General features: G+C 44.0%; 1 long non-coding RNA gene across 1 annotated transcript in view; it reads left to right on the plus strand.

Moving 5' to 3' along the window:
- Nucleotides 1–6,509: 6,509 nt before the first annotated feature.
- The window catches only part of LOC122460243, a 33,753-nt gene continuing 16,627 nt past the window's right edge, over nt 6,510–23,635 (plus strand). The window contains exons 1-3 of the long non-coding RNA XR_006281430.1: nt 6,510–6,681; nt 10,292–10,407; nt 18,814–18,913. This is a non-coding gene — a long non-coding RNA (uncharacterized LOC122460243). The remainder of the gene's footprint in view (nt 6,682–10,291; nt 10,408–18,813; nt 18,914–23,635) is intronic.

Consider the following 23,635-nt stretch of genomic DNA (forward strand, 5'->3'; position numbering starts at 1 on the left):
TTTTTCCTGAAACCCCACGCTTCCACTGAAGCTTACTCTGGCTGGTGGGTCTTTTTCCTCTGAGTCAGATTGGCAGAGACCCTTGGGGTTTTTTACCTTTCTTTGCAGCATGTGGCATGGGCCCGTTGCAGCTTTAAACTAGTGTAAATGGTGGATTCTTTGTTACTTTGAAGTTTTTAAATCATGATTTGAGGACTTCAGTAACTCAGCCAGAGGTTATGCTTCTGTTACAGGAGTGGATGGGTGAGGTTCTGTGGCCTGCAATGTGCAGGAGGTCAGACTAGATTATCATGATGGTCCCTTCTGACCTTAAAGTCTATCAGTCTATGAGTAAGACAAGAGACTTCATTTCCTGGATGCCCAGCATGTCCTGGTGCTCTATCTGTAAAGAGTAAAGCCCATTAGGAAATCATGGAGACTCTTTATCACCATAGCAGAGAGATTGAATGGGCAAGCCATTTCCTCCCAGAGGATTTCTAAGTGAGTCTCTGGATGCAGCTTAGAGTGCTACAAGATAGCAAACGTTCCTCCCCCTGGTGGTATCTCAGCTCACTCCACATGAGCACAAGCTGCCTCCATGGCATTCCTATCGGATGTTCCACTACAGGACATTTGCAGAGCTGTCACCCAGAGTTCAATCCACATGTTCACAATACACTATGCTCTGGTTCATGCCTCAGCTGAGGATGTAGGGGTGGAATCAGCAGTATTGCAAGTGTCTTTGCTACCAGCTTTCTTCACCAACTTCCAGTCTGAACACTGCTTGCCAATCATCCACATGTGGAATATACATAGGGATGATCACTCAAAGGAGAAGTGGAGGTTACTTATTGTAACTGGAGGGTCTTCGAAATGGGTGGTCTCTATCTGTATTCCATTACCTGCCCTCCATCCCCGCTGCTTAGGATTCTGTTGGATTTGCAGTAAGAAGAGGAACTGGAGGGGCATTGACCCACACCATCTCTTGTATTCTTGGTCAGGAGCCTAAGGATAGCTCCTGTGCATATATGGGCCAATGGACACTGCTTTGAAGAATTTCCAGACTTGGGCATATGGTGCGAATGTGTACCCCATGTGTGGAATACAGATAGGGACAACACATCTCAAAGAACCTCCAGTTAAAGTAAGTAACCTCCAATTTCCATGCTCGATCACTCAGTTTATTTCCTTTAGTGCAGCTTGTGAATGCTTTCCTTATTTTTAGGAGTAACATATTTTGTCAAATATATGGAATTCATTAAATATTACTGTCACTTATAGTTGTGCTCTTGACCTGAATTTTTTTGCTTTAGTTGGTTAGCACAAATATCTGTATCTGATTTTTGTGTGTGTGTGGAGTTTGTATCTGACTACCTATGATGTTGATCCAGGGCTCTCATTGTTAATTCATAGATGTGTGTTCACCAAGTTATGAAGTTAAAAGCTATAACATTCCTATCATGAAGGTATTTTTCCATTTTCTTAAAGTGGGCTTCATCTCCATCTGCTCTCAAGGTGACATGATTGGTGGAAAATGTGAACATTTTTTTCCAGTCTGGAATCTCATATTGGTTGCTAGGATTCTGCTAAAATGTCCAAGGTTCAATTCCACTATCATTTGCATCACCTCAAGTTCCAGGAGCAATTTCAGTCTGGGGACTGTCAAGATGATATGGCTTATGATGACAGTAAACTCCAAGAGCAAATGTCACTGCTAGTGAAAATGGGTACTCTTGCCAGGGGTCACTTTGAGCCAATTGCTTAGATAAAGATGTAAGTAAAACCTAAACATTTACATTATTGTAAATTTAAAGTTACAGATTAAATTTCTCAGAAGTAAGTAACCATTGAACATTAACTCAGCCAGCACATTACAATACAGTCTGTAATGACATGATCACATACTATTTCTCAGATTCAATATTTTGGTGTTATACAAGCCTTTTGTTCAACAATAGATCCACGTGTGACATCCTGTGAAACTGGGTACTACTGTCTTGTGTATGCCAAACAGGCTGTATGAAAGTAATTTATATGAAAAATGCCCAGAAATGCCTGCTTATTGATATACTGCAAATGATTACCACAGGCTAATAGTGAAAAGCACTAGCATAAATGTGGGTTTTCAATCAAGTGACAACATTAATTGTTTCACTGATCATAGGGATCAATCCTGTGAGCGTCTCTTCATGTGACTGATACTTACTTGTCTGATTCTCCTCTCCCAACAGTTTTTCACTATTGTAACTGTTGGCCTCAGTGACCCCATAGACCTCCATTCTCCTGATTCGAACCAGTGTGAAAAGAGAATCAAGATCAATCAAGGTCCCTGCAGCTGTATGCATGTTGTAAACTGTGAGATTGGCAGGGGCAAGGCTGCCCAGAAGGAAAAAAAAGGGGTGGTTTGTCCGAGGCCCCTGTTTAAGAGTGCCCCCAAACTGAGTGGCGTTGTGACTTGGTGCAATGGGTCACAATGCCACTCACTGAAATTTGGCCCCTCCAGATCTGAGTGGTGTTATGCTAAATTAAAGCAACAGGGGTTCAGTTGTATGCAAAAAAATTCTGGGGTCTCCTTGGAATACTAGTGACTGCAAGAACAGCCCAGAACCTAAGGACTCAGAGGTGAAATCATGAACAATGATGTATTTGAGAAGGAGAATTCTCAGGTGAGCCTGGGAAGAGATCAGGACGAAGAAAGAAACACCTAGAAAGAGCTGCAAAAATGGAGAGTTCTAGAAAAGGGAAAGGAAAATAAGAGTGGTTTGGAATATCCAGATGGTAGGTTAGAGGTGCAGATTTAGGGCAAAGGAATGGAGAGAAGTGGGATTATCTAGTGGCAAATTTAGTAGAAGTATTTTAGGCAAATGGAAATGAGTTGCAAACTCAGTGGGGCGTTTTTATCTCAGATCACCAGTGGGGTTAACAATTTGCTGCAGCTCTGCTAACAGTGTCAGTTAATGGACTAATATTGATTGCCTAAAAAGCTGTATAGGCTTTTTAGGTATTCTGTTAGCCCAGAGATTTAATCTGATCCTGGTGACCATTTACAGATTTATTTCCAGTTCATCTCCTTTTTGGCTTTGTGTCACAAGGCTCAGTCATTGCCCCTTTATTTGTTGTACAATATAGCTAATTTCTATGGGTTCAGTCATAGCTTTGCTTCAAGCCCCGAACAAGGGACAGTATATTGTTATGCTGCCCCTTAAGCAAACCCCAAGAGAGATTTTGACTTTCATATGTTTCCCTGTGAAAGACTCCCTGTATCAGGGAAAGGAAAAGATTCCATTGAAGTTCAGTAAGTTCTTTGCCATACTGATCTAATTTACCTGGGAAGCCCTTGGATACTGTGGTGATGTACTCTGCAAAAACCCTAAATAGATGTAAGCCTCAAAGCAAGACAGTTTAAAGGGAAAAGAAGCTGTCGGCTCCATTGGAGCAGAGAAAGGAAAAGCAGCTAGCTATGGCAGCCTTCATTTACATACATTAGAATTCTGCTTCAATGCATTTCTGTATGTTGTTTTGTTGTATTGCTAGAGTTCTTGTGTTCTGTTTTTGGAAATATTATATGGTATATGTAAATGTATTTATGAAAGGGGAGAAATTGTGAAAGGTATAGGGTGTGAAAAGTGGGTCACCCTGAGCTCTGGATGCATAGAGAATTCAAAGTCAAGAAGGGAAAGAGTAGAGACTTTTCCCAGGAGTCCTATTCTGCCTTGGTTTCCCTTCAAGAGCTTCTGAAAGCTGTGTAGAGTTGGCTTTATAGGACCAGGATGCTAGCATTGGTGGGGCAGACTGGCAGCAACAGAGCTGACTTGCAGGATCAAAGGAGGCAATGGGGTGTGCTGGTGGAGCTGACTCTGTAGGAGCTGGACCAAGCAGCAGCCAAACTGCTGGAGCTGAACTCAGACTGGGTAGGTGGAGTCTACCATTGAATCTATTTGGATTAACAGGTGAGGTTTTAGAAGGGTAGAGATTGTCTTGTGAGTAAGAGTTCTGTACAAGAGTTCTGTTCTCAACAAGCTGCAGAATTTATAACTGGACCCATGGGGCTGACTATACCAGTAACACACGCTTTGGGTTTTGTTAACTTTTATTTTGATGCAACTATCTGATTATTTTGTTTTTCCCAGATACAAGTTATTTGGAGGATGGGGAGAGAATAGCCGCTTGCAAAGGTGACCAGAGGACTTAAAATTTAAGTTCACAAAACCTGGAAGTGGTTAAGGTTTTAGGTGTGGCTCAAGCCATGCACTTTGTTAATGTTAGAAAGGGTCCCCTGGGCAGTTTTTATTGAACAAACTTAATAACAAAGGAACCCAAATAACAATTGGTGGAACTATTTCAAATACCTCAACCCAGGATACATTCAACCTACATCCCATGGCCCTTTGAAAGGTATAAATTCAACTCTTCCTTTTGAGCTATTTACTGTGTTTACTGAGCTATTTACCTGATTACCACAGAGCTCCCCAGGTTGTCTTCACCTGCTGATAAAGTCCTTGCGCTGGCCCTTTAAATTTGAGAGAGACAAGCAGCTGCAGTCCCATGGTAGCCATTTTGTACCTGGCTGCTGCAGGCTGTCCTTTCCTACCCTCCAGCTGATAAGCATTCTTTACTACTTTTATGTTTTTCCCTTTGTTATGCCTGAGGAGATGGCACATCCTCCCAGCTTCAAGCAAAGTAAATAGTTATATGTGGAAGATGGATACAAGATTGCCTAAGTGCTACAGAAACTGGCATTGTCAAACTCTTGATAATGTTTATCCTTCTACATGTAAAGCAAGGATCAAATCCTGCTTGACTTTTGTAGCCGTGGAGACTATTTCTGATGCTCTTATTTTCTCCTGACTGGCTCGGTGTAATTCTTTGCCCACGGTTTTGCCTGCATCAGATTGCAGCTGGTTTAGAATGTGGCAGCAGAAATGGTCCTGAGAACCCATAGCAAAGAAAACATTGCTCTAACTTTAAATCTTTAAATTGTCAACTTTGTCTTAGATCAGCTTACAATGCTGCAAGGATGTAGCAGGTATGATCTGTTTAACTGAAATAAACTTCTATGGGCACAAAGTGATTGCCCTCTGAGATCAATGATGATGTTTTGCTCACGTCCCATTTGGAGTCCTTGGGTTTAAGAGCATATTTGCTAACTGTCCTGAATAGAACAGAGTTTTAAACCCAGCCCCAGGGCCTCTGAGTCCTGGCCAATTTCCAGGCAGCTTCCTGATCATTTTTACTTATTTTAAAAAAGGTGTTCTTGTGACGAGATGTCACTGCAGAGCATGCTCGCAGCAGCCTGTAGCTGAGATGCTCTCCCTCCTGCCCTCAGATAGCAGCAGGAAAGGACAAGACAGGGAGTGAGATGAGAGTTCTCCAGGCCTATGCCAAGTTCTTGCTGCTTGCAGTGAGAGCACTAGCTTCCCATTTCTTTCTACCTCAACCATCCCCACTGCTAGAACAGCCAGAGCATCTGCCTCCTCAGTGCCACAGTAAAAGAAGGGAGGAAGAGAGACTGTAAAGGAGGCAACCTTTGGGACCTACACAAAGGGAGCCAAATTGTGGGTGCAGGGGTACAAAAAGACAACACAAAGTGGTTCACAAATGAGAGTGTCAAAGGAGCAGAGAGAGGTGTACGTGGACACTCACACAAAATGAAGGATGGCACAAAGCAACAGAGGAAACATGTTAAGTAGCAAGAAAAAATTAGGATCCAAAAAGAAAAGACAAAATGGGGACCCCCACCATCTATGTATGTAAAGCCCAGAGCACTTTCTGGGAAGGTGGGAAAAAGGAGAGAACTCTTCCTGGAGGGGAGAGCAAACAGGCTGCCATCCTTCCCCTGAATACAGCTGAGGGGGCCTCCCCAAAAGAAGACATTTGCAGTAGGATAAACCTGTTGTGGGGTAGGAAAGTGTGTAGGTTAGGGTAAGCATCCAAATATCTGGATGTTTATCTAGACCCCAAACCTTTGGTGGCTTTGAATTGGGGTATTTTCAGAATGCACATGTAGATTGAGTGGCTAGGGGGCTTATGCTGCTAGCAGCCCCAGGTCTCCTGGCTCTTTGGGGAATTGTCCCTGGCAGCATTTTCAATTGTGTGTAAAGCCATTTTGTAGCTTTTGTTTGACAATGGGACTCTCTTCCCCTGAACTTTCCAACTACTGCCGCCTTGGCTAATCCTTAAATTGCCCTGAAAACCTTTCCCCCTTAGCACTCCTACAACAATAGAAACAATTTAAAGTTTCTTTATACTGGTATTGGGATTTCTTTTGGAGTCTTTCTCATCTGATTCACATGAATACCGTTTCTGGAACCTCATCAGCTTTAAGCTTGGTGGAGCAAGTTTTGAGATGCCTGCGTCAAGAGGCACCAGACACATATAAAGAAGGTGGTGTGACAAGGTGTACCAACCCTATACTGAGCCAACGGGACCTGACCAATAACAGTGGGCCAAGGAGACCATGCCCCCTCCAGGTGGAGGAAACTGATAAAAGGAGGTAGCCCAGCACAGTCAGGGCTGGCAGAGGAGGAGGAAGGATGTATGCTGCAAGCTCCTGCATAAGAACCTGTGACTCTCCAGGTTGTTGAGATTGTGGACCTGGACTACTCTGCAGATGACCAGCTGACCATAGATACTGACTGGGATGCTGAGCCGCTGCTGCTGAGTTGATGCCTGAGATGGGCCTTATGGTAGGAAGTGACTCAGGTAATGTATTAAAAGCGGATGCTTGAACCCTTAACAGGGAATTCTTTGGCTTCCTGGGGTCCTGGTTTGGAACCCAGTGATGTAGGGTGGGCCTAGGTTCCCCTCTCCCAATGCTGCCACTAGGCGTGGCTATTGGGGGGCCCTGGCTAGAGACTGAGCATTTGCTCTGCCTCATCCCAGGAGTTGCAGACTGTTTGTTTACTCTGCCCAGCTCAGAGGGTCAGAGCCCCCAGCTGCTATTGTTTTCCCCAGCCTGGAGGCTTGGGAGGCTAGAGACTGAGCATTTGCTTTGCCCCGCCTCAAGGGCTATGGATTGCTTAGCTACTCGGCCTTACCAGGGGCTCTGAGTCTACCCCTATCGCAATTGTTTGAACCAACAGGGAATCCTGATGATCATGCATACCAACCCTGCAATGGGGCCAATGGCGGCAGCCCCACTCGACATGTTGGGGCCCCTGTGACGGGGGCGGGGGGGAAATAAAAATAATTGGCTGCTGATTTCAGGCTCAGTCTTGCAAAGTGATGAGTGTACCTGAAAAGTGCAGAGCACTCTCCACTCCCATTGACTTTCATCAGTGGACTTAAATGGGAGTTGAGGGTGGGTGGTATCTCAGTGGAGGAGTTCAGCATGGGGAAGGTCTCACTTTATCATCCAGGTTCTAGCTGGTTGCCTACAAATCTCTTGCTCTTTCTTATTCATTTGAGGAGGAAAAAAGGCATTTAGGGCTCCATCTTGCCAGGTGCTGAGCTCCCCCCTCTCCAACTGATGCTAATGAGTACCTAATTCATGACCATGAAAACAGTGTCATGGACCGTGAAATGTTGTTTCCCCCCATGAAATCTGGTCTTTTGTGTGCGTTTATACTATACTATACAGATTTCACGGGTAAGAACAGAGTTTTTCAAATTGGGGGTCCTGACCCAACAGGGAGCAGAAGGTTATTTTAGGGGGGTCATGGTATTGTTACCCTTACTTCTGCACTGCCTTCAGAGCTGGGCAGCTGAAGAGCGGCTGCCATTGGCCGGACACCCAGCTCGGAAGGCAGTGTCCTGCCAGGAGCAGCACAGAAGTAATGGTGGCAATACCATACCATTACACCCTTACTTCTGCGCTGCTGCCTTCAGAGCTGGGTGGCCAGAGAGTGGCGGCTGCTGACTGAGGGCCTGGCTCTGCAGGCAGCAGTGCAGAAGTAAGGGTGCCAATACCATACAGGCCATCCTTATGTCTGTGCTGCTGCTGGCGGCGGCTCTGCCTTCAGAGCTGGGCTCCCAGCCAGCAGCCGCTGCTTTCCAGCTGACCAACTCCGATGGCAGCACCGCTGCCAGCAGTGCAGAAGTAAGGGTAGCAGTATCACAACCCTTTCTACAATAACCTTGTGACCTCCCCCCCCAACTCCTTTTTGGGTCAGGATCCCTACAATTACGACATCATGACATTTCAGATTTAAATAGCTGAAATCATGAAAATTATGATTTTTTAAATCCTCTGACTGTGAAATTGACCAAAATGGATCTTTGGTAGGCCCTACCAATGAGAGTTCAAGATGCTGAGTGTGTCCAGGAGTTGCCCAGCACTTTAAAAGACTGAGTTTATAGAGCAATGCGGACTACTGGAGTCAAGACCAATACCTGGGCCTTCTTATTTATGGTGAGATAGAAAATAAGTGGTGAAAGATCAGACTTTGTTTATTCAGTGCAAAAAATTAAAAAAAACCCTTCTTATGATTAAGACTAAGGCAGCAGGACACGTGTGTTTGAATTTCATGTGACTAAGCTCTTTTTACCTCTCCATAAGCTCAGAGCTGCCAAGTGTCCTGTTCACACTCTGGTATCTGAGCCAAACAATGTAGAAAAGTGTATCATTGTGTGAATGACTTTTTCCAGGACCACATTTCATTCTCATTCATTTTGGGATTGAATCCTTTTTTTATTCAGTTGATATTTAAACATTAACATTCATCGCAAGTGTCAGCTGAATTTTTACACCCAACTCCTTTGCTGACTCCGCCTGCTCTTCCCTCCCCAACCCTGACCTGCCCACACTTCACCTTGTGTTATGAACACTTCCAATAGCACTCACAAATAATGACTGCTTCAAGCTGCTTAGCATATTACAGCTGGCATGGTGCAAACTAGTGGGCAGAGCGTAAAAAAGCTCTAAGAATCATGAGACCCTGGATAAATATAGTAAGGCTGCTGCTCTAGCAAGACAGAACTCCTGTGTTCTCATCCCAGTTTACTCATCGACTCACTGAATGACCTTGGGGAAAGTGTATTGAAACAGGCATTGACTTCATCAGCTGGTGACTCAGTCATGTCAGCACCATAATGGCAGAAGAAGGGCCTCAGTGTCAAGCAGATACCCCCACCTCCCCACCCCATTCCCATTCAGCTTTTTTCTGTGCTCATTGAACTTGTCTGTGAATTTGCTTTGAAGAAACAATGCCATCCATTATGCACTAGACTAGAACAGAGGCACAGGGTTCATCAGAACAGAGAAATAACTTAAAACATAGGCAACTGACAAAAGAGCAGCTAAGATTCAATCCAGCTCTGACCAGTCTAATCTAAAAGATGTTCCTCCAAATGTTACTGAGTGGTGCTCTAATATTAATTGAAACAAGAGGCAGCTAGTCAAATAGTCCTATTTTGTACAGGATCATATGTATGAATGAGCTACAAGACGTAATAAAGATGCTGGGACCTGTAGTGTCTTGATCCCTTGGATTCTGTAGTAAATATCTTCAACTCTATCGTATAGTTTTAGCTTGAATAGTATTCATAGTTTTGGAGAATCTCCCAGTTAGCACTTTATTGGTTGTGTTCCTTTTTTATTCTTCTAAATCTCTTGAAATCACAAGTTTATAGAATTTAATGTTACTTATATTAACAATGGGATTGATAAAATCAGCAAGTATTAATCAGTGTCAAAGATACCAATATATAAATGGTAAAATAGTACATTAATCTTTAAACTCTTCATGTGGTAATAGAACACCTCCTGGCCATGAGCGCTATTTTGCACTTATGAAAGTGCAGTCTTAATAAGATCTGCTTCTGAGCAGAGGTGGAAGTACCAAGGAATGAATGATAGAGTTGGTCTGAGGCTACAATATCTGAGCAGCCTCAGCTAAACTAGCCATGCTCAGTTTTATCCCCCGAGACAGTGCTTCCCACAACTATGTCAATGAGGGGCAATATTCACAAGGAGAAGTTATGTGGATTTTAATAAATCCACCATAATGTTAACCACTTTGCTGCTTCTTTGACCTGATACTGTTCTGTTTGAAATGAATGGCAAAACTCCCATTGACTTCGACTGGAGATTGATTGGGCCCCTGGAAAGCAAACGTTTACCACACACATTGGTTAAAATTTTCAAAGCTGAGTAGGAGATTTAGCCATACAGTTGCCACTGAAATTAACGGAATTGTATGGTGAAATACATTACACCCTATAATAATCTCAAGTCCCAGCTGCCTTTTCCCAATTTTGAAAAAGGAGAAAGTCTTATCTGCTTAACTGCCTCCAGAACTCTGATGTGAATAAAAATGTTCGGTTTCTCAGTGGGCAGTAGGAGCCACGTACATTTTCACCTGTACCTTTTAAGTTTGCAGCTGGTGAGGCTATGCCTGTCTTTGAAGCACTTGAATCTCCTCTCACCTGTATAAGGTGCTCACCCCAGGCTGTCTCCCAATTCTGAGCAGATGCAATGAGAAGCAAAAGGTAGGTGAGTCACCAATAAAGAGTAATAAATGTAACACTGGTTAGATAAATAAAAACTGGTTTAACAACCATCTCATAATAAAACATATTAGAAATAAATCTATAAAATAGACTTTTCAAAGCTGAATGAGAGCTGAATCAGGAGCCAATGAAGAGGGAGGATGCTGTCCCCTACTACTATAATAGTTTGTCTTTTTGTTTTCTTCTTAATTATGTCCAAAGAAAGCACATCCATTATGACTTGAAATAGGGAGAATGTTTGTCTATTTTAAGTCTCTGGCACTGGATTTGGCCTCCCTGGATACTTCTATTCCTGAAAATTGAGGAAGATAACCTCATGTTAGACCCCCACCCCACCCCCAAAGAGGGTGTCTCTGGTACATTCTGTGGCACACTGAGGCATGGGCAAACAAAAGTTAACATTTTAGCTTCCATTGCCTGGGGTCTGTCCTTCAAACCAGCCTTAACAGAAGGAGGAGGAGAGAGCCCCCCAAAATAGCTACCCACCCAGAAACATCCAGCTTTCTTAGTACTAAGGGGAAATCTATTCAAAACAGTAGGGTTGAGTGGTAACTAGTGGCAGTTGGGCAAGATATCAGTTATACAGAATGGTGCTTTGTGATTATTTTTTTTTACTGCTTTCCAGAGCATCATTATTAATGGTGAACCTGTGATATCTAGTTGCTGTGGCAGTGATTATGATGTCAGCTGAAGCACAAGGTCCCTCTAGAAAAAAAATCATGTGTCCATCCAAATATTTTCAAAAGTAAAGAGCAAGAGTAGATAAACACAGAAAATCTGTTATAAGATATGTGCCTGGATTTTTGTTTTATATGAATTTGTGTGTGTATGTGCCTGTCTGTGCACATGCATCTGCAGTTACCATAATTAACCCTTTGCATGTAGAGTTATCCAATATGTGCCTGTAATAATTTGTTTGTCTGTGCAATCATGCTCTTTTCCCACCACCTTTAAAAATCAGATCTTATATGCAAAATTGTTCATAAATTTCAAGTTTTCCATGAGAATTCTGCTGCTTTGAAACTCCACAGAGAATCCCAGGTCTTTGCAAGTGCACTAGAACTGACCAGAGCACTAACAGCGTTAGAGAAAATACAAAGAACTATTTATTCACTTAGCAATCTGAGAGTTCTTGTCGCCCACAGTGTCAGGCAAAAACTCGACACCTCTACTTAACTCAGGTTTCCTCTGAGATAAAACTGTTCACTGAACAGATCTTTTAAAAGCACAGTCTATATTTGTAAAGCATAGTATGGAAAGATAGGAGGCATGTATGATAATCACAACAGCAATTCATAAGAGATCTTAACCCTTGTTCAGTATCAGTGTGTTAACTTTACTACCCCATGCCTATTCTACAGAAGCATTTTGCAGATATGATCATTACCATGGGTGCATTTTTGGAATGTGGAAAAAACATCATCCAGGCTAGTGGACATTTTGATGCGACTTGCCCAGGGCATCTTATTCAATCAGGATAAAAGCAGTGCCTGGCTGATGAACCAATGGAGAATTCAGAAAGAGAAATCATTAATGCCCAGCAAATCGCAGTTTTGTGGGCCCAGTGTTCTAAGAATAAAAAGTCACCCACAGTGATGCATGTGCACTTTGCAGGGATTAACCTAGCTACAGCTTTCCATTCTTTTATAAATACCAACTACATGACATCTACTGGACTCATGTGATGATTAGTATACTGTGCATCTATTAAAACTAATGATGCAAAGAATTTCCAAAGTTCAAACAGTTTCCTCATTTCCAAACACTTATGACAAGAACATTTCTGGGAACAGGATGGGAATTTCTGGATTAAATTATGGAGAAAATTGGATTAGAGGAAAGTGTTTTTTCCTTTCTAAGAAGCAGAAATTGAATGTCATGGTGTGTGTTAATTCAGAAATAGGTAGTCAAGAGACTTAATTTCTATTTATTTTCAAATACACAAAATGGACTAGATCCTTGTCTGATGTAAATCAATAACTCCTTAACTTAAATTGAGATATACATTGTTTTACACCAGCTAAGGATCTGGCCGATTATATATAATTATGTCTCAAAGCATGTGTATATCATTTTTTTAAAAATGGGGCAAATCATTCCTGGGTTTTTTTTCCTCAATAGTTAGCCATGCCCAAACCATGTTGGGATCAAAGTCAACACCTGAAACTACATCCAGAAACAAACAGGAAACAAGTTTAGTGGCAGTAATTGATGTAATATGGACCTCGCTGTCTAATACCACCTGACAGAGAAGATATTTTGGCTGATGCTAACATCTGAGATGTTAGGAACAGTCAGTAAAATAAAAAGACCCCAAAATAGCAAGTCTCTTGTAGTGTGTGGACAAACCCTCTCAATAATGGGCCAAAAGGACCCCAGGATCCCTTCATTTCCCCATCCCTCTAGCATCACCTTTGCCTTGTGTGAATTAAAGTTCAGTCATCTTGCTCTCATCCACATCTGTCTTGGGCAAGCGCTGGGAAAACTGCACCGTCTGCATCTGATGGAAAATGACACAGCTGCATGTCATCGACCTACTGTTGGCTTACTGTAAAATCTTCCCCACTTCATACTTTGGTCTCCTTTTGAATATAATGGTGTAAAATATGTAGCAAATGATTGTGTCTTCTAGCTGGAGTAGGGAACTGGAAGTCCAGTTTCTTGAGTTTCTATGTCTAGCTCTGCCACTGACTTGTTACATGAGTTGTCACTTAACCTCTCAGTGTCTCATTTAACCCATCTGAAAAAAGCAGAAGGAGTTATTTCTTTTTTGACATTTTGGCATCCCGCCTCTTTAAAACCTTTCTATTTAATCAGCACCTAGCAGAATATTTGTCTTTTAAGAATAAATTAGTATAACAGAGATTAGCTGAATCTCTGTTCATAAGAAAGCTGCTTCAATATACTGTCTTAATAGGGGAGACCATAAGATTTAGACTCTTAAGAGGCATATTGCATTTGCTTACTCCCAGGCTAATTTGACCCTTTGACCTTACATATCAATTCTACAAAAATAATAAGTGGATACACATCTTACAATATTTTCTCCCTCGGAAATATAAATCATAGTTAAGGGAAATCCTACAACATTTATTACTGGATGTGATACTTACTACAGTGAGTTGTTCCATTGACTTCAAAGGATGACTCATGGTAGCAGGCACCATGCCTGGTAATAAGTATTTACAAGATCATGCCCTAATGGCGTAAGTGCAGCAACATGTAGAATGAATGATGTGGTAAGATTGCCACTGAACTCCAGTGGTTTCTATACAGGCAATATCTCAATCTTGTGCCTACTTGGCATATTCTAAGGGTGTGTAATTTCCAGCCATGGCAGCATTGTACCACTGGCTCAGCATCACATCACCTCCTTCCAATGCTGCTCTTTCCACCATCAGAACCTTACCCTAGTTCCTCCTTCAAGAGATGATCTGGATTCAGACAAAGGTCTTATAAAGAAGTCTATGAAACTGTTTTTAACATATCTAGGGCAGGTTCAGATAATGATACCAGGCTAACAATAGGCGGTTGGGATCATGTTCTAGAATGGCAGATGTATCCACATTCTGGTGTACTGTAACCTCCCAATCTGTTCAGCCCATCTCAGGTGCAGACAATCATCTCTGCCTGTGGCACACAAAAGTTTAGTCTCCTATGGGCTGTAATACTTTAGTCAAATTTGGTTGTTGGATTTAGTGTGTGTGTGTGCTGGGCGGTGTTGCTAGCCTGTGAAATACTGGAGGTCAGACTAGATGATCTGATGATTTCTTCTGCCCTTAAACTTGATGACTTGATATAGACAGAACAGGTGGTAGCCCTGGGGGGCAATATTGTCATGTGCTGTATTTAGGAGGGCATAACAACACCATACAGTTAACTCTTTCTTTTGTTTGGTAAATTGTAACCAGCAAAGACTGTAATTCAAGTAGTTGCATAATTACAGCAAGTATAGCTTTCTGTCTATATCCTATTTCCAACAAGCCAGTAGTCACTGTTTATCATATGAATGACTATTGGTTCAGAAGTTGGCCAACTAAAGATTTTCCCTTTCCCTGTAATACATATATTATTTAGCACTCCCCACCAAAGCTCTGTACAACAGAATACAAACAACTACAGTCTCATAAAAACCCAATAAAATATCTTACACACATACACAGAAGAGGAGGCCAGTTTAACTAAAGGAATGACAAAGTTTTGAAGGGAAGATGGTAAATATAGGGCCAACAGTTATTGCTCTAAAATCATGTTTAAGAAAAAAATCCACACATGTGCTTTGTAAAAATAGGGAGATCTATGGGAATTGAGATGCACAGTATATTTCAGGACTGACCCGGGAAAGAATCTGAGGAATTATTTCAGACAGTCGTAACAGAGAACAGTGACATTTAGCACTCTGGTTTAATTCAAAACTGATTCAAATGAACACTTGTAAATTTGATTGCTGGTACACTTGAGAAGTGGCAAATACAGCAGAGTGGCGCAGTAGATCCACTAATGCCATCTCCCATTAAAGGTTCCTGCAGGTGACTTTTGCCTGCCTCAACCAAATAATGTGCACAAAATCAAGGGAGAACTGAAGGGAAAGAGTTTTGCAGACACACTAAGCAGTGTGGCCCCCTCACAGCCCTTTGGTCATGTGGAAAACTCCAGTGCAGAGGCAACAGTCTGTGAAATTCGTCAGGGGGGGCAGATGCTGCTGCTCAAAGCCAAGAGGAGCCAGGGAACAACGTGCAAGTGGTAGAGAAAAGAAAATGCTTAAATAAGTCAACACATCTAGTACTTAACCTGTCAACTGCATGTTTTACTTGTAGATACCCATGGCTGGTACAAAGCAAATCAAGCATTAAATTCATATAACAGAAAAAAGTTAGGCAATGAAGGGGCATTTTTAAGACTCAAACATTCTTTTCTTCAAAGTAGGCCATCCTGGCTCTTGAGCACGAGGCATCCAAATCAGTTTCCTAAGATAATCCATTACAAATTATGACCAGCTTCCAAAAGCATGGTTGGAAGCTTGGCATGATCTGCTGCCTAGGTTTCACTTTTCTGTCCTGTTCATCTCGGACAAGTTCCAGGCATGACAGGTCAGGAGACGGTTGGGTTCACTCTATGAATTTTTTAAATGATTTTTATTTTATTTTTAATTTCCACACAAATGCATGCCAGCAGCGCAACTCATCAGCAGTAGACATAGCTCTCTAAGCTATGCTGCCCTTCCATAGATCATGCTGCAAAACAAATTAAGGTCTAGTTACATAGAAAGTGATTATGATTAAGGCTGCGATTCTTTCACAGAGGTCACGGAAGTCATGGATTCCGTGACTTTCCTCAACCTTTGTGACTTCCGCAGTGGCTGGTGAGGCTGACTTCAGGGCCCTACAGCCAGCTGTAGTGGCCGCTAGTGGAGCAACCCAGGGCCAGCTGCTCCGCCGGGGCCAGCCGCACCAGCCGCTGCTTGGAAGGTCTGGGGCCAGCTGGCTTTGGGAACCGTGTGCATAGTGGACTGTGTGGCTGGCTCCGGGGATCGCCAGAGCAGCAGTCTTGGGGGTGCCCTGGGAACCGCTGGAGCAGTAGCAGTCTGAGGGTGGCTGGAGCAGTGGCCACAGGCATCGCTGGGAGCAGTGGCTGGGGGGCAGTCAATCCCCAGCATTGGCACAGGCTCCACCCCAGCAGGGGCCCCCCAGAGCAGCGGGGCCCCAGAAGTAGAGATTTAGTCAGGGGTATTTTTGGTAAAAGTCATGGACAGGTCACAGGCTGTGAATTTTTATTTATTGCCAGTGATTTGTCTATGACTTTTACCAAAAATACCTGTGACTAAATCTTAGCCTTAATTATGATCAGTGAAATAGCCATGATTTCTCATATATTTGCAGTCCCCCAAAAGGAAAAAAAAAAACAAAAACAAAAAATCCCATTCATGCTCTCCTGTCCCCAAATCATACTTTTTACAATCAGAAGCAGCCTTCTTATAAGATTAGGCCATGCTTTATAAATGTTTCATGGTTTTAAATCTTCTTGGTGTAGTAGCTTTTTGATGTGGAAAGTACCTATGCTGGGCAATGCAAGAACAATTAGACATTTGTTGTTTGTACAAGGGATTCACTTGTCATTCCATCAATCTCTCTTTTTTTGTTTTCTGAGTGTTTTGAACCCACTTATTTCAAAACCTTTCCCATTTTTTCCCTTTTCACCCGGGATGGATAAACAGGATCAGATAAAGTCAAAAATCCTTCCCTCTGTCTCGGGCTGAATTTATGTGGAATATTTTTGAATTTTAAAAAGTTGGGTTAAATGTTTCACTTGCTCTTGTGTTTAGGTTCTGGCAAGGAGGAAAAACTGTTGTCACAGTATTAGTAGCCTGACAGCAATGCTGAAATCACCAGAAATTTCTCAACAAAGCCAAGATTTCCACCTGAATTTTTCATACCTAAGAGGATTGGATACTTCTGATAACCATCCAAACAGAACTGATATTCTGAAAATTGGATGCTAGTGGTGGGCAAATTTAAAAATTCTGTCCCCTGTATATCCTAAAAAACTGCATTAGCTGTATACACAAAGGGCCAAATTCACAACTGGTGTAAACGCTTGGCTTCTTGGGATAGATGGATGACTTTTGGCCTCATGATTTTTGTTTCTCTTTCTGAGCTGTACTGAAGTCCTTTGATCCTGCACACTTTTCTTTAGCATATTGCACCTCTTTATGACATCATTTTGATGCACCAACCCATTCTTTTCTTTTCCAGTGAGCCTCTAGAGAGGCTGGAAGAGTGTTTTGGATCACTTGCTCACAATGTGATTAATCCTGGATTAGATGTAAGGGGATACGGTACCAGTCCTGAATGCTGTTATCATCTGTGCATAGAATGTTAGACCTACAACTGTCTCAGTTTGATCAGGACATCCGGATTTTGTAACATCATTTTATAACTGTTCCTCTGTCCCTAATTCCATCCTGTAGAATTCTGAGGCTATGTAACAAGAAGCCACCAAGTTACTATCCCTTGCTTCTATCTGCCAGTGTCACCTGCTGTTCTGGCATCATCATCCAAGCATGTCACACTTACAATCGGAATGTCAGTTTGATGTTTGAGATTCACAACTAGCCCTCAGACTGGGGAGAGGGTTGACTTCTGGAGCCAGAGCTGAGTTTGGGAGCACATAAAAGCACTGGAGTCCCCTCGCTTTTTGGCAGGACTTCAAGGATTATCCCAATGAAGAGATCTTGACAGCATACTTGTAAACTCCACAGGCCCCAGGGGCTCAAACACCATGATATTTATGCTGGGGTCTGGATTGCCAAAATAGTTTTACTGTTATGCAGACATAGGTCTCTTGGTAAGAACTAGCATTTCTGACACCTGTTAATTGGCATTTGAAAGAATCAGGACTGTCTAAAGTCAGTAAAGTAGCAGAGCATGACAATGCGTTGAAAGCCTATGTTTGGCGTTTTTCTGTTCTCAGTTTAAACTTACCTCAGCTCCGTGGGCACCACAAATATTTGTAAAAGCCAATATCAGCTGGAAGAATTACATGGTGTATTGTTGGCATTCCTGATATATTTAGTACAAGAAGCTTTCACAATTTGCTGGGTCTTTATTACAGCCTTGGTCTCTACAAAAAGGAAAAAAAAATAAAGCTTTTAAAGTAAATAGGAGCTAAGGCCCTGATACAGCAAAGCACCTAAGCATGTGCTCTTCTTTAATGGGACTACACGTGTGCTTTAAAGTTAATCATGAGCTTAAGCGCTTTGGTGAATCAGGGCCTATGTCATGTGGAATTGTTGTATCTAAGCCGTGTGCTTTGTAATACTTCACCAGGCAAAACAAATAGGTTCTTTCCATTTCCCTGGTGTGGGGTGGCTGGGTATGCTGCTCTGTGAGAGTAGGAGACATGATTTAAGCAGAAGGGGAAAGAGAAAGAAAGTGGTAAAGAAAAGAGAAGGGAAGATAAAGAACTTCTTTTTTCCCCCATCTCCCACTTTTTTTCCCCCTTCTCAAAACTGTTTGTGCCCCTGTCTCCAGCCTCATGTCCTTTCCTTTTTTGTCCTCTTCCATTTTATCCCTTCTTTCTTACCTTCTTGCCTGCCTGTCTCACAAAACACCATCTTGCCCTCTCCTGGACAACTGTACATTTGCAGGCGAATACAGAGGATTATATAGGGACCATCTCTTCAGCAGGGCCATAATTGTGAGTGACTCCTCATCGGGTACCTCCCTTGCCTGTCAATAGGTGCACCCTTTGCACTATTAAATATAAATGTCCTGTAGACTCTGACCTCTGCAGTTCAGTAATAAGGATATTTAAACCTAACTTTACAATAAAGCTGTGTATTGGCAATGAAGTTATCACCTTTGGTTTTTCCTATCTCTTCTGAAGGCAGTGCTCTCACAATTCCAGGACTATGAAGAGAAGTAAGTGGCCTTCAATTCATATCATGTCAGTCAATCAACAAAGCCACTTGACAGGGAACTTGGAGGTATGTATCTTCATATTCACATGGGCTTGTAAGCGCGAGCGGCAGCGAACCAGCGGAGCAGCGGGGACAGCAGAGCAGCTCACAGCAGGAGTTTGCCTGGGACTGGTAAGTATCCGAGTGTGTGTGTTTGCTTGCTGAGGAAGTATCCGAGCGTGTGTTTGCTGGGAGGGTAGGGAGAGAGCCTGAGTGAGTGTCTGATTGGCTGCTAGCCTGCAGGGGGCGGGCATTAGGGTGTCTGTGTGTTTGCGTCAGGGAAGCCTGGCTGTTTAAAAATAGCCAGAGCCTCGCGAACCAGCTGAGCGGCAGCGGAGCAGCGGGGACAGCAGAGCAGCTCACAGCAGGAGTTTGCCTGGGAGTTCGCCTGGAGTGAGCCCAGTGAGGCTTACATCTTGCCAACGTCTCTGAGGAAGCTCATAGTAGGTAGGTGATATGGAAGGGGGGGATTCAGCTGTTGTGACCTGCACTGGATGTGCCATGTTTGTCTTTCTTCCACAGGACAGAAGCGACTTTGTCTGTACAAAGTGCAAGCTGGTCTCCATATTGGAAGAGAAGATTGAAGGTCTGGAGCAACAGGTAACGACCCTGCGTTGTATACGAGAGACTGAGGATTTTCTGGACCAAACTCAGGATAGCCTTCTAGGGGCACAAAGCTCTAAAGATATAGAGCAGGTTGCACAGAGGAGCCAAGAGGCCAGTGAAGAAGCTTGGCAACATGTGACCTCCAGAAGAGGTAAGCGGAATGTCCGGGTTCCAGTAACACAGACACAGGTAACTAACCGCTTTCATGTTCTCTCCACAGGTACCAATGCGGAGAGTGGACCAGATGATATGTCTGGGGGGAGAAAGCAGAAGGAGACTCCGCTGGTTGGGAGGCATGAGATGCGATGTCCTGAGGTTGGGGGTTCCACGACCACCACTCCCAAGAGGAGAAGGCGGGTGGTGGTGGTCGGGGACTCTCTCCTCCGGGGGACTGAGTCATCTATCTGCCGCCCTGACCGGGAAAACCGAGAAGTCTGCTGCTTGCCAGGGGCTAAGATTCGTGATGTGACGGAGAGACTGCCGAGACTCATCAAGCCCTCGGATCGCTACCCCTTCCTGCTTCTCCACGTGGGCACCAATGATACTGCCAAGAATGACCTTGAGCGGATCACTGCGGACTACGTGGCTCTGGGAAGAAGGATAAAGGAGTTGGAGGCGCAAGTGGTGTTCTCGTCCATCCTCCCCGTGGAAGGAAAAGGCCTGGGTAGGGACCGTCGAATCGTGGAGGTCAACGAATGGCTACGCAGGTGGTGTCGGAGAGAAGGCTTTGGATTCTTTGACCATGGGATGGTGTTCCATGAAGGAGGAGTGCTGGGCAGAGACGGGCTCCATCTTACGAAGAGAGGGAAGAACATCTTTGCCAGCAGGCTGGCTAACCTAGTGAGGAGGGCTTTAAACTAGGTTCACCGGGGGAAGGAGACCAAAGCCCTGAGGTAAGTGGGAAAGCGGGATACCGGGAGGAAGCACAGGCAGGAATGTCTGTGAGGGGAGGGCTCCTGCCTCATACTGGGAATGAAGGGCGATCAACAGGTTATCTCAAGTGCTTATATACAAATGCACAAAGCCTTGGAAACAAGCAGGGAGAACTGGAGGTCCTGGTGATGTCAAGGAATTATGACGTGATTGGAATAACAGAGACTTGGTGGGATAACTCACATGACTGGAGTACAGTCATGGATGGTTATAAACTGTTCAGGAAGGACAGGCAGGGCAGAAAAGGTGGGGGAGTAGCACTGTATGTAAGGGAGCAGTATGACTGCTCAGAGCTCCGGTACGAAACTGTGGAAAAACCTGAGTGTCTCTGGATTAAGTTTAGAAGTGTGTGCAACAAGAGTGTTGTCATGGTGGGAGTCTGCTATAGACCACCGGACCAGGGGGATGAGGTGGATGAGGCTTTCTTCCGGCAACTCACGGAAGCTACTAGATCGCATGCCCTGATTCTCATGGGTGACTTTAATTTTCCTGATATCTGCTGGGAGAGCAATACAGCGGTGCATAGACAATCCAGGAAGTTTTTGGAAAGCGTAGGGGACAATTTCCTGGTGCAAGTGCTAGGGGAGCCAACTAGGGGGAGCGCTTTTCTTGACCTGCTGCTCACAAACCGGGTAGAATTAGTGGGGGAAGCAAAAGTGGATGGGAATCTGGGAGGCAGTGACCATGAGTTGGTTGAGTTCAGGATCCTGACGCAGGGAAGAAAGGTAAGCAGCAGGATACGGACCCTGGACTTCAGGAAAGCAGACTTTGACTCCCTCAGGGAACAGATGGCCAGGATCCCCTGGGGGACTAACATGAAAGGGAAGGGAGTCCAGGAGAGCTGGCTGTATTTCAAGGAATCCCTGTTGAGGTTACAGGGACAAACCATCCCGATGAGTCGAAAGAATAGTAAATATGGCAGGCGACCAGCTTGGCTTAATGGTGAAATCCTAGCGGATCTTAAACATAAAAAAGAAGCTTACAAGAAGTGGAAGGTTGGACATATGACCAGGGAAGAGTATAAAAATATTGCTCGGGCATGTAGGAAAGATATCAGGAGGGCCAAATCGCACCTGGAGCTGCAGCTAGCAAGAGATGTCAAGAGTAACAAGAAGGGTTTCTTCAGGTATGTTGGCAACAAGAAGAAAGCCAAGGAAAGTGTGGGCCCCTTACTGAATGAGGGAGGCAAGCTAGTGACAGAGGATGTGGAAAAAGCTAATGTACTCAATGCTTTTTTTGCCTCTGTTTTCACTAACAAGGTCAGCTCCCAGACTGCTGTGCTGGGCATCACAAAATGGGGAAGAGATGGCCAGCCCTCTGTAGAGATAGAGGTGGTTAGGGACTATTTAGAAAAGCTGGACGTGCACAAGTCCATGGGGCCGGACGAATTGCATCCAAGAGTGCTGAGGGAATTGGCGGCTGTGATTGCAGAGCCCTTGGCCATTATCTTTGAAAACTCGTGGCGAACGGGGGAAGTCCCGGATGACTGGAAAAAGGCTAATGTAGTGCCCATCTTTAAAAAAGGGAAGAAGGAGGATCCTGGGAACTACAGGCCGGTCAGCCTCACCTCAGTCCCTGGAAAAATCATGGAGCAGGTCCTCAACTAATCAATTTTGAAGCACTTAGACAAGAGGAAAGTGATCAGGAACAGTCAGCATGGATTCACCAAGGGAAGGTCATGCCTGACTAATCTAATCGCCTTTTATGGTGAGATTACTGGTTCTGTGGATGAAGGGAAAGCAGTGGATGTATTGTTTCTTGACTTTAGCAAAGCTTTTGACACGGTCTCCCACAGCATTCTTGTCAGCAAGTTAAGGAAGTATGGGCTGGATGAATGCACTATAAGGTGGGTAGAAAGCTGGCTAGATTGTCGGGCTCAACGGGTAGTGATCAATGGCTCCATGTCTAGTTGGCAGCCGGTGTCAAGTGGAGTGCCCCAGGGGTCGGTCCTGGGGCCCGTTTTGTTCAATATCTTCATAAATGATCTGGAGGATGGTGTGGATTGCACTCTCAGCAAATTTGCGGATGATACTAAACTGGGAGGAGTGGTAGATACGCTGGAGGGGAGGGATAGGATACAGAAGGACCTAGACAAATTGGAAGATTGGGCCAAAAGAAATCTAATGAGGTTCAATAAGGATAAGTGCAGGGTCCTGCACTTAGGATGGAAGAATCCAATGCACCGCTACAGACTAGGGACCGAATGGCTCGGCAGCAGTTCTGCGGAAAAGGACCTAGGGGTGACAGTGGACGAGAAGCTGGATATGAGTCAGCAGTGTGCCCTTGTTGCCAAGAAGGCCAATGGCATTTTGGGATGTATAAGTAGGGGCATAGCGAGCAGATCGAGGGACGTGATCGTTCCCCTCTATTCGACACTGGTGAGGCCTCATCTGGAGTACTGTGTCCAGTTTTGGGCCCCATACTACAAGAAGGATGTGGATAAATTGGAAAGAGTACAGCGAAGGGCAACAAAAATGATTAGGGGTCTAGAGCACATGACTTATGAGGAGAGGCTGAGGGAGCTGGGATTGTTTAGTCTGCAGAAGAGAAGAATGAGGGGGGATTTGATAGCTGCTTTCAACTACCTGAAAGGGGGTTTCAAAGAGGATGGCTCTAGACTGTTCTCAATGGTAGCAGATGACAGAACGAGGAGTAATGGTCTCAAGTTGCAATGGGGGAGGTTTAGATTGGATATTAGGAAAAACTTTTTCACTAAGAGGGTGGTGAAACACTGGAATGCGTTACCTAGGGAGGTGGTAGAATCTCCTTCCTTAGAGGTTTTTAAGGTCAGGCTTGACAAAGCCCTGGCTAGGATGATTTAACTGGGACTTGGTCCTGCTTTGAGCAGGGGGTTGGACTAGATGACCTTCTGGGGTCCCTTCCAACCCTGATATTCTATGATTCTATGATTCTATGATTGGCACACATGGAACATCATATTAGATAGCTGGTTAGGCCCTTCCCAGTTTGGGTCTCACTCCCTTAAGTTGTTGCTTGCCTGCTCTTCATCCTGACAGCAGATGTTATCGACTTCCTCTTGCTCTCTCTCTATGTTATCACTGCTCTGTCTGCCACCAGCAGAGCAAAATTAACCAATTAGTGTAGTCTACCATCCAGGGAGTGCAATATTAAAGGAATGACATATAAGAATGCTGGTAAGAGACCCGTCTGCATTGCTTGGCCTCCTAGGTCAGAGTTAATATCTCTGTC

The sequence above is a fragment of the Dermochelys coriacea genome, chromosome 5, assembly GCF_009764565.3.
Source record: "Dermochelys coriacea isolate rDerCor1 chromosome 5, rDerCor1.pri.v4, whole genome shotgun sequence".
NCBI lineage: Eukaryota > Metazoa > Chordata > Testudines > Dermochelyidae > Dermochelys > Dermochelys coriacea.